The sequence below is a fragment of the Arvicola amphibius genome, chromosome 9 (genome assembly GCF_903992535.2).
Source record: "Arvicola amphibius chromosome 9, mArvAmp1.2, whole genome shotgun sequence".
In the NCBI taxonomy this organism is placed as follows: Eukaryota; Metazoa; Chordata; class Mammalia; order Rodentia; family Cricetidae; genus Arvicola; species Arvicola amphibius.
In genome coordinates this window covers 103,726,762-103,738,021 of record NC_052055.2, presented here as the reverse complement: position 1 = coordinate 103,738,021, position 11,260 = coordinate 103,726,762, and the positions used below count along the sequence as shown (strand labels likewise).

General features: G+C 48.6%; 1 protein-coding gene across 1 annotated transcript in view; it reads left to right on the top strand.

Annotated features, from left to right (window-relative positions):
* The first annotated feature begins 2,882 nt into the window (after positions 1-2,882).
* Positions 2,883-11,260, top strand: part of LOC119823203 (core histone macro-H2A.2) — a 41,257-nt gene continuing 32,879 nt past the window's right edge. The window contains exon 1 of the mRNA XM_038343058.1: positions 2,883-3,030. The gene's annotated coding sequence lies outside the window, so the exon portion shown is untranslated. The remainder of the gene's footprint in view (positions 3,031-11,260) is intronic.

Genomic DNA, 11,260 nt, shown 5'->3' with positions numbered 1-11,260 from the left:
ATTGTGGAGTTGATGCCCCCCTTGTATAGGAGTGACTGCATCACTTAGAGCTGGCCCCCAACTTAACAGTTTCTCAGCTTACTATCGCTCAAGAGTAAATAGCGTTCAGTAGGAGTAAGTAGCGTTCCCGGAGTTTTTGGATTTCCACTTCTGTACTAGTGATGAGCATTGAGCATCTCTTGGGATGCTGGGAGGGATGAGGAGCAATTGTTCTCAGGTGAGCAGGGCAGGAAAGAGTACCACTACAGCATAGTGCACTGTGCTCAGCAGGTTAAGTGCACTGCCCATTTGTCTTATTCAGCTTACGCAGTTTAAATGGGAGGAGCGTGTGTATTTGAAGACACTGCCGGAATGAAATGGGAGGCTCTTGAGCAATACACTTCGCAGATGCTCTGGATAACACATAACCAAATACTCGACGAAACAAGTCGCAGAGGGCTCATATAAATCCAGCCTATAACCCCTGAATTTGGGGACAGAAGGATCAAGAAGACAAGGTCTTCCTTGGCTACATGGCAAGTATAAAGCCAGCCTGAGCAACTTGAGACTATGTGTGGTGATATTTTGTTTGTGCTCTAATAAAGCTTGCCTGAAAATCAGAGGGTGGAGTTAGCTAATAGTTAACCATAGAGGCCTCGAGTTCTGTACAGACAGACAGGAAGTGATATGTCTGGCCAGAGAGAGGAATATAAGGCCGGAGGAGACAGGAGCTTAGCCCTCTTTTGGCTGAAGACTTAGCAGGGTAAGGTTTGTCTGTGGCTTGCGCCTTTGTCTCTCTGATCTTCCAGTATCTACCCCATATCTGGCTCCGGGTTTTTATTATTAAGACTAATTAGAATTAGCACTACAACTCTGTCAAAAGAAAGGAAGGAAAAGAAAAGGAAATCAGGCATGGAGGCATGAACTTTAATGAGAGCACTCAGGAGGCAAAGGAAGGCAGATCTCTGTGGGTTTAAAGCCAGTTTGGTCTACATATCAATTTCCAAGCCAGCCAAGGCTACACAGTCCTTGTCTCAACAATAAGAGGGAAGGAGGGTAGCAGGAAGAAAGGAGAAAAAATTAAACAAAATAAAAATCACACTAATTTTTTCTTTCTTTCTTTCTTTCTTTCTTTCTTTCTTTTTTTTGGAGACAGGGTCTCACTATATAGTGATACAGCCAAGACTGGCCTCGAACTCTCAGAGGTCCACTTGCCTCTACCTCCCAAGTGCTAGGATTAAAGGTGTATGCCACCATACCTAGCCACATGTACCACTTTTAGTAGAAATTACGTGACTATTGTGTGCCAGTGAATAATTCAGTTACATTTCTGTGAGCCTGTATGATTGGGGGCCGGGAGTGACTGTCAAATTCTCCCACAAGGTGCTGGAACTGTCTTGAATAGTGGCCTAAAGATTTTTTTTTTTTTAGTAAGAAAGATGGACACTCCCTCAAGGAATATGCAAAGGTGCCAGTAGGAGACACCTGAGACCATATGAAATATTTTAAATACACATCTCTGGAAAGAGGACTGTGACCTGCTTGAATATCTGGCCTGACAAGGATTTTCAAAACAAAAGATGGGACGGACTGTTATACACAGAAAGCATAAGGGGTTTAGGTATGAGAATTAAAACTGTCCTGCCGCTCAACTATGGGGCCCTGGCCACGGGAGATTAAAATGGAGACTTACTTACAGCATAGCGAAACGGGCGTAGTTTGGCGAAGAGTGGAAAAATGGCTGGTTCTCAGCAAACACTCAAGCTTAAAAACCTCAGTGGAAAGCACTGTCTATAAATGCCAGCTGCCAGCATGGTGAAATGGCACCAAGCTAGGGTTGGTAGGGTGGTTTAGCCTTTCCCATGCAGGCAATCACAGGCACCGGTTACCCCAAAGTCCCCCACTGCACACATAAATACAAGTATAGTTTATAGCAACAAACACACACAAAAGGTCTCAGGTTTGGGGAAACGTCCATTTATTTGGTCAATGCTGAAGATTTCACTTCACCTATTTTTGCAGATATCAAAAGGCTGCCTGCCTCTCAGGCTTCTTTGATTCATCCAGGGGAAAACCCAAATGGTCCACGCAAGTTAAAGCTCATGGTGACTGGCCCTGTAGCCATGTGCCCTTGACAAGCTTCACAGTATAAAAGAGAGCCATGGTTTCCACCAGGGACCAAGCAACTACACATGCCCAGTGTCACCTGATATCGTCCACCACTCCGCCATCATAATGCATTTTTTGGAAATTAATAAAAAACTGCACCTTCAGACACTATCTTTGTGCTAATAACCTCAATACCCGTTGGGAGACGGCAAATTAAAGCAACCCAATTTTTAAAAATGATGCCGGGTCTTCATCCGCTAAGAAGCAAACATCTGTGCCTCCAAACACTAAACAGTAGATTCTCAGTGGGTCTTCATTTATAAACAGCAGACAGGCAGGAGTATAAATTCTCGGTTCCTGTGGCCGCCGTGCGCGACACAGTAATGGGTTCGGTAATATTTTCAGGTCGAACTGCATCCAAGGTGGGCTTTTTTGGCGTTCATCTTCTCACCCCATAACCGGCAGATGAACGCCCACACCTCTTTCTCCCAGCAAAGGTGGGTCGAGCTAAACGGAGCCTGTGACTGGTGACCACAAGGCCTCTGTGCAGGGCTCTGGGGAAGCGGGATCCTCGCAGCCAACAGCTCCGCGAGGCGCAGGCCCGGCGGTTCCATCGTGACCGCTGCAGAAGGACAATAGCTCATCAAGCCCCACGAAAGCCCCCGGACCCGTCGCGGAGCCTGGGCTGGCGGGGGATGAGGCTGAGCGACTCCTCCTAGAGGTGGTTATGTGGAGAAGGAGCAATCCCTTCTCCCTCCTCCTCCTCCCCCCGCTACTATCCGCGGCCCGGAGAACTGCCGCTTGCCGCCATTGACACGCACAGATACAACCCCAAGAAAGGCAGAGTCCTGCCCGACACCGGCGGCACGCGGGCCGAACCTGCGGCCGGGGATTGGCGCGCACTAAACCACCGGGCGCCCGGAGCCCGCGGCGCAGCACCAGGTGAGCCCGCCATGCCCGTGGCATCATTGTTTCGGGGGGCGCCGGGGGTCTGGAAACAAAACCCTCTGCCCGGGCAGTGCAGGGGCCGAAGGGAGCCACGGCGCCTCCCCCTGTAGCCCTGCGGGCGCACCCCGGTCACCGACCCACCTCTGCCACAGAAATTAATAAATCGATTTGTTCAACTTGCTTCCTCGGGAGATAAAAGGGGGGTTTGTTGAAGACGCCGCGCGTTGCCCGCAGCTGGCGAGGGGCCGGGGCACCCTGGGCCAGGCAGAAAGGATGCAGAGATGTGGGGTCCAGCGGCCCGGCTAGCGGTGCCGGGAGCTCAGGGCTTCGAGGATGCGGAGCTTAGGGCGCAGGGGAGGGAGGAGGGAGGCGCCCGGGCGCCGAGGGGACCGGGCGGGGGACCCAGGCTCGCCAGAGCCGAGGGCGCGCGACCAGGGCCTCCGGGGTGCCGGGCTGGGCGCTGGCTGACAATGGAAGAGGACGCGGAGGCGCCGGGGCAGCGCGGGCGAGGACACGGGATGCTGCTGGCGCCGCGGCGGAGGAGGACGCGGGGCAGAGCACTCCCCTTGGGTTCCCTTTCCGGGGCGCTCGGTGCTTCCACCGGCAAATGGCGGCCCCTGTGCGGCTCGCCCTGCCGGTCCCAGCTGCTTAATTTGCGCGGGAAAATAACAATAATAATGTTAGTAATATCAAGAAGAGGAAAATCAAAGTCAAGTCAAGAAAAGGTTGCACCCTCTGCCGCGGTTTGGAGTCCGCCCTGCCTTCCCGGTTGCTAGAGCGCCATCCAGGTGCACCGCATCCCAGCCCCGCCAGCCTCCTGATAGCTCCCCAGAATGTCTTTCCACGCCTTTCCTCATGGGGGCGCCCTCAGCTCCTGCCCTCTTTGTTCCTCTCAACAATGACCAACGGGGCATCGAACCCACCCAAACGCCGATTGCGCCTCCTTCTCCAGGAGCTGAGCGTTGCTCATTGTGCCTAAGAGTGAAATGGGCCACCGATGGGCCTGATTTATGCCTGGCCATCGCTGCAGCCTTTGGGCCGTAGTTCTCTCGGGTGAGGGGAGAGTTAAAGGGGCTAGTGAAAAGAAGCTGAAAAACCAAAGTGTGGGTTGCTGCCTGTTGGGGGACGCAATGGGAACCAGCCCAGACTGGAAAGTATTCTCCAGGTGAGCTGGCAGTCCTAGCTTCAGGGGAATTCAGAGCAAGAGGCCACACACCCTAGGAGCCCTAGGGTGATCAATCCAGAGTGGTGAGCGGCGTCCTTGATCACGTGTTTATGTTGAATACAGTTGCACCCTCACTGGCTTGTGCAGTCGCTGCTACTTTAAAACGGTTCAGTAGGTAAGGGGGAAAGGAAATGTTATTCAGAGCAAAATGTCTTCGCTTATGTCGTTTCAAAACAAATTAAACCGTGCATAATCCCCAACCAGTCTGCTCTGGCGGCTGGACTGAAAGTTGTCCCCTACGCCACAGGGAACTCTCATAACTAAATGCTTGGAGCTCCAGGATCAGCAGACTGTGCCTTTGGGTTCAGAAATGTTGAAATGAAGGAACTGAAATATTGGAATCCCTCTGTGGGAAATTGTATCGTAATAGAATAATTCACATCAGCAAAATCTCTTTCCTGCTTCCAGATTCCCTCCTAAAATACCGTCTTCCTCTCCTCCAGTTTGTCCCACCCTGACACTGGGTCTGCCTCACCTGGCTTCACTCATCCTTAGTCTTCAGATCAGATCTCTGCTATTTCAGAGCTCCGTAAAGAGACCTTAACCTCTGTGGATCCAGAAGGTCCTAAAGATCCCAACCTTACCCCATCTTCTGCCTTGCTGCCCCAGCTTCTTTGGCGCCTTTGGTCTGCAGTGCCCGGGTAGCTAGGACCCCCTGCTGACTATAGGCGAGCCAGCCAAGCCCTGTTTTCTCTGTCTCCTGCCAGGAAAGCAGGGGGTGAATTCTGTGGCAGACCGCTTTAAATGGAAGATATCAATTCCTACAGAGAGGCCCGGGCAAAGATTGAATTGTCTTAAGAATTTATTAGTATTCGTAAGAAATAACCTCAAAGTTACCTTCTTGGTGAGTGCTTTTGAAAAGTGTGTGTTGTAGAGATGAGCAAAAGACGGGGATCACTAGGGATGGATCAGCCCGCATTCGCTGAACTGAAACTCTTAAACAGGTCCTAGCAGGGAGAGCAACACGGATTTAAGGAAGTCAGGGTCCCACTCTCAGTGAGCGTCCTACTGCAGGTCTAGGAGATGCTAAAAATAAAAATGCAGGCAGTGCGAGGGAAAAAGCGTTACCATTTACACTCCTGGGAACTTGGGTACCTTCTACTGCCTAGAGGTGAGAGTGTCTATAGAGCGTCTATATATCTAAAAAATGTGGCACAATTTTTAAAAAAAATTAGTGCGAGAGAGAGAGAGAGAGAGAGAGAGAGAGAGAGAGAGAGCATGTGCGACAGTACCCGTATAGAGGTCAGAGGACAATGCCAGGTGCCAGCCCTTGCCTCCCACCCTGTTTGAGACAGGCTCTCTGGTTTTTTACCCACCATGTAGGCCAGGTAAACTAACCCTCGGACTTCTGGTAGTTCTGACTCTGCCTCCCATTTCTCTGAAGAACGACTGGGATTGCAAATACTCTTCCCACTGGTCAGGCTTTGATGTGGGTTCAGGGATTTGAATTCGGGTCCAAATGTTTTTGTTTCAAGAGCTTTTCCCCATGGAGCCATCTCCCTAACCTTGAGCTTGGCGTTATTAAATATATAACACATACATGCTACAAAATAGCGGTTCATTTTTTCTTCTGATATTGTATTTAGTGTGTGTGTGTGTATGTGTGTTTGTGTGTGTGTGTGTTTGTGTGGCATGTGTGTGGAGATCAGAGGGCAACTTACTGGAGCTGGTTCTCATCTTCCATGATGTGGGCCCTGGGGATCAAACTCAAATTCTCAGGCTTGACAACAAGCACCTTTACCTCTAAGTCATTTCCATAGGACTCCATGTCCCACTGAAGCAGACATGTATGCTCTGTGTGTGCAAACATTCATGGCAGAGTTTCGGTAGTTTCAACACTTAGAAAACACCTTAACAGCCAGTAGTAAGGACGCTACATAATCCCTCACACGTGTACATTCTAGAATACTACACAGCAGTTAGAAAGAATAGAGCCGATGTATATATGCAGAGAAAAATCACCAAGGCGCTATTAGTAAAGAAAGAAAAGGGCAAATTGAAGACATGCAAAATGAAACTGTAGATTTCTATAAATTAAAATGCTATCTTAAATGGGTCGAAAGTGTAAAGAGGATATTTGAAGGACTGTGAAGAGCTTTGGGTCACAGCTCTGGAGGCTGCTGTGACCTTTGACATTGTACACATTGTCCAAGCAATTTGTGGATTGCTTGGACAGGTAGGAGATGCAGCTAGTCATTTGGAAACAATATAAGATAATGTATATGAGAGCCACAAAATGCTACAGTTTTTCAGGCTGGAAGGGAGAAACAGGACTAGGCTTCCTAAGAAGGTGGTGGGATTAAATGGAAGCGGTTGAGTGACCAGGTAAGACGTGCTCCCTCATCTCCTCCATCTCCAACAAGATTTTATGTGCTATCCCAGCAAGGCTGAGTCTAGGCCTATCCAGCTTCCCATTGAAGGATGAACAACAACAACAAAAAAAAACCCACAATGCTTTTCATCAGAATGATTCTCCAAACAGGTTCATGAGAAATTTAGGAGGAGGGGAGAAATCGGAGAAAGGAGAAAGAAGTAGGGGGTGTTTGCTTGGTTTCATGACAGGGTGTCATGTAGCCCAGGCTGGTCTTGAACTCTCTATAGAGCCAAGAATGGTCTTGAGCCCCAGATCCTCCTGCCTGTGTCTCCCAGTCTCTGGGTCACATGCGTGCAGCCGCACACCTAGTTCATGCAGTACCAAGACCCAAACCCAGAGGTTCATGATGCTAGAAAAGTCCTCTGCCAGCTGAGCCCCACCCCAGCCTGGAGTCCCCTAGCATCCCTGGAAGCTAGTGTTTTCAGCAATAGCTAGAAGGCAGGGGGTTTCTCTTGGGGATTAAATTTGGATGGGAAGATGGGTATTGGAAAAGGTATTTAATTTCACAAAATACAGAGGAAACCTGAAAATGCTTTTGTGAAGGAATTAAAAAATATTCATACTATGTTTTAGTGTGTGCGTGGCGAGGTCGGGAGGGCAGGAAGAAGACAACATTCAAGCCTCCTGAGCGTCCTCCTACTTAGGGGTTCCGGGACTAGAACTCAGGTCTTTAGACCTTGCGGCAATCACCCTTCCCTACCTAGCCATCTTGATGGTTTTAAAAATGCTTTTGAAGCCACACATTTCAGTGGCTTCTTTTAAAGTATTAACTCACTTAAGGAATACTTACTGAGTGTCACCTATGCCTCTAGCACTCCACAAGGAATTGTCAGGGATACAACCAAGCAAAGCAGAAAGGAACCCACTAACTGGAGGGTGGGACCTTCCAGGTGAGGCTTTACAGTGTAGCTGTGGCAGGACTTTTCCTGACTCCTGAAAGCTGCCGTCTGACTGCCACACAAAGACTGCAGCACACACACACACACACACACACACACACACACAACAACAACAACAACAACAACACACATACACACTCATGGATGAATAAATGTAATTTAAATTTTTTTGTAAATTTTGCTTCTTTTGAGGAAACAAATCAAAGAGTTCATGTTGAGGGCCAATGAGTAGACTCGGTGGCCAAGGAGCTTGCTGCCAAATTGGATGGCCCGACTGATCCCGTGGTGGGAGGGGAGATCCAGGTCCTGCAGATTATCCTTTGGACTCCACATGCATGTCGTGGTACATGCATTAATACAAACACGCATGCACATGTGCATGCAAACATAATAGTGTAATAATTAAAATGCAAGAATTTAAAAGTTCACGTTGATGGCGTATGCACTGCCAGCCAGGTTCTATTCTGAGCACTTGATATGAATGAACTTATTTAGTTCTGACCACGGCGCCACAGATCGTTGATGTTACTATCCCTGCCCTTCAGAAAAGAAAGCAAAGGCTGAGGGTGTGCCAAGGGACTCCAGCCCAGGAAACCTGCCAGCACGCTCTATCCATGTATTAAAAAAGAAAAAGGAAAAAAAAAAAAAAGTGCTTGTAGTTCAGTGATTCCGTGCTGATTTATGCAGACTTTTTTTTGAAGTATGAAAATTTTTATTTATAAAACTTATTTGCATCCCTGCCGGGAAACCCCTCCCATGCTGTGACAAAATGAAAGATAAAGAGAATCCGAGGGAGCCACCGAGCGCTCGGCGTGCTCTAAACTGTCGTGTCACGGAGTCTTAAGTGAGATGGATCTGGTGGTGAATCTGAAGCCCTCACTGTTCGTTTACCCGTCTCGGCATCCATCAAACTTTGCCTGATTTATTTGACTGGCATTGCCAATTTGGACCTTGGGTGGAGTAAGTAATTCAAGTCAAAATTCCCATGCTGTGACATGAATAGGTGCTAGACGCACTCACAGACACCAGCCTGGGGACACCACTTCAGCTAATTCCCCGATGTCACAAGAGTCACTAAACTGGTCTTTTTTTTTTTTTTATTATTATTTTGGCATTTATTTCTTGTGGGTATTTATGTGTGTGGGTGTGCACATGCTACTGCCTACGTGTGCCACATGTATGCAGAGGACATGGTTGCAGGGGACAGAAGACAGTTTGCAGGAGCCATTCCCCTCCTCCCCCATGTGTGCCCCAGGGATCACACTCGGGTTGTCAGACTTGGCAACAAGTACCCTTACCTGCTTAGACATCTTGCCGGCCTTAGCCATATATTTTTTTTTACTTAAAATTATAATAATCAGTTGGCCTCAAGATTTGAGGGTTGTTTCTGGATATAAGACACCATTCTAGGGGACTAGTTCAGATGCCTAAAAACGGTTGTTTCCGTAAGAATTAGGCAAAAACCTAATAAGTTCAAATCTGAATCTTCTGTGCCCCAGGCCCATGCATGCAGGGCAATACTATAAGTGGTGTATGTACAGAATATTGTAACTTATAATTTCTACAACCCTTGCTGCTCAATAAAGCATAAAATTAAATAGTAGTATGGCCCACAGAGAGGTCAAGGCCAATAGCTTCTGCAATAGATGCTATAAATGTTTAGGTCAGAGGATAATTCAGCGCCTTCCCCATCAGCACCAGAAAGTTACAAACTGAGTATTCTCACGGAATTTCAATCAAGAGGTAATCCATTCATATATTCCTCTGCGCACCATCAGCTGGAATCTGTGTATGTGTGTGTGTGTGTGTGTGTGTGTGTGTGTGTGTGTGTGTGTGTGTGCACATGTGGTGTATGTATAATTACATGTTTGTAGGTGTGTATGTGTGAGTGTATATGTGAGGCCAAAGGTTTATTTGTGATTTGTGTGTGTGTGTGTGTGTGTGTGTGTGTGTGTGTAAATAGAGACCAACTTGCAGGAGTTGATTCTCTCCTTACACACCATGAAAGCTCCAGAGATGGAACTCAGGTCATCAGGCTTAGCACCAAGTGCCTTGACCAGCCCTAACCCCACGACAACATTGTTTTTGTTTTCTGAGACAGGATCTATGTAGTCCTGCCTGACCTGGCGCTCACTTTGTGGACCAGGCTGTTCTTGAACTCAGAGAGCTCTGATTGTGTCTGCCTTCCCTGCTGCTGAGGTTAAAGATGTGTAACCATGCCCAGCCCACCACCTGATTCTCTTAAGAAAATGCTAGGCTAGGTGGCCAGTGAGCCCCAGGGATCTTCCTATCTCTACCTCCCCGTGCCACATCGCATCTGCCTTTTTACGTGGGCTCTGGGAATACAAACTCTGGTCCTCACACTTGCAGATTGAGCCATCACCTTAAACAGAATGTGTCCTTTAGCTGTTCTCTGATTGACAAGGTGTATCATTGTCCTGGTGGGTGGGGACCAAACCATTCTGGTGCTCAGTGAAGTCAACTTTTCAGGCCGGTTTTTTCTTTTCTGTGGCTATCACAAGAAACATGACAGTGACTTTCGAAAGAAAGCTCCCTGGGTGCGGCCAGCTTTTCCTGGTATCAGTGGTTGTATCAGGCGGTGCTTGCGCAGGCTCCTGGGTACAGTGTCTGTGGAACATCTTTTCTGGGGAAAGCCTCAGAGGTCAGCAGGTGCAACGTTCTCCGTTAGCATTCTGCAGAGTTCCCAAGCACCTCGCTCCCCTTCTAGCTAGGACAGCCCCTCCCATCTTGTTCTCTTATGAGAGTTCCTGTAAGCTCACGCCAAAGAAAAGTTTTAAAGAATCTACTGATTTGCCAGAGGAGAGTTTACCTAAAGAGTCTATTGATTTGATCCACAGCTCTACCACCATTGGGTCTCTGTGGGGTAGCAGAGGGAATGATGTGGCAAAACGAGGGAGCTTTGCTCCATGGGAGCTTCGCTGGTGCCAGCATTTGGGGGATATGAGGGGGGCAGGGGCACACACTGTAATCTGCCACCTGCCAACAGCCCAAAATGCTGCCACAGAAAGAAAAGCCCCGGTGCTGGAGAAATAGCTCAGAGGTTAAGAGCACCGGCTGCTCTTCAGAGGTCCTGAGTTCAATTCTCAGCAATCACATGGTGGCTCACAGCTGTCTGTAGTGAGATCTGGTGCCCTCTTCTGGCCTGCAAGCGTGCATGCCAGCAAAGCACTGTATACATAGTAAATAAATAAATCCTGTATTAAAAAGAAAGGAAGGAAAAGAAGGAAGGAAGGGAAGAAAGAAAGGAAGGAAGGGAAGGGGAGGGAGGGAGGGACGGAGGGAGGGAGGGAGGGAGGGAGGGAGGGAGGGAGGGAGGGAGGGACAGCCCCAGCCACTTCTGAGGGAAGGGAAAGAGAGTAGGGAGGTGTGGGTGGAAAGGAGTGAGTGAAGGGTCTCCACAGCTGCTGCCTGTATTCAGTCAGACTGTTGGCATGAGGGCAGATGTCAGGTGTCTGTGTCTGCCTTGGTGGATCAGGTAGCACCAGCAACCTGTGACCCTCACCCCAAGCCCTGAGCAGCTTGCTGATCTTGAATCAGACGACACCAGTCCCCTTCCTAGAGAAGCCCAAAGGACGCTGCTTGTAAGAAACTCCGTTACTAGTTGGAATCGATCAGATTTGGAGGAAACGACAGTTAACCCAGACAAAGCCCATTTGTTCATCTCTTAAGGAGCAAAAAGGCAAGCAGTGGCTAGGCTAAACACAC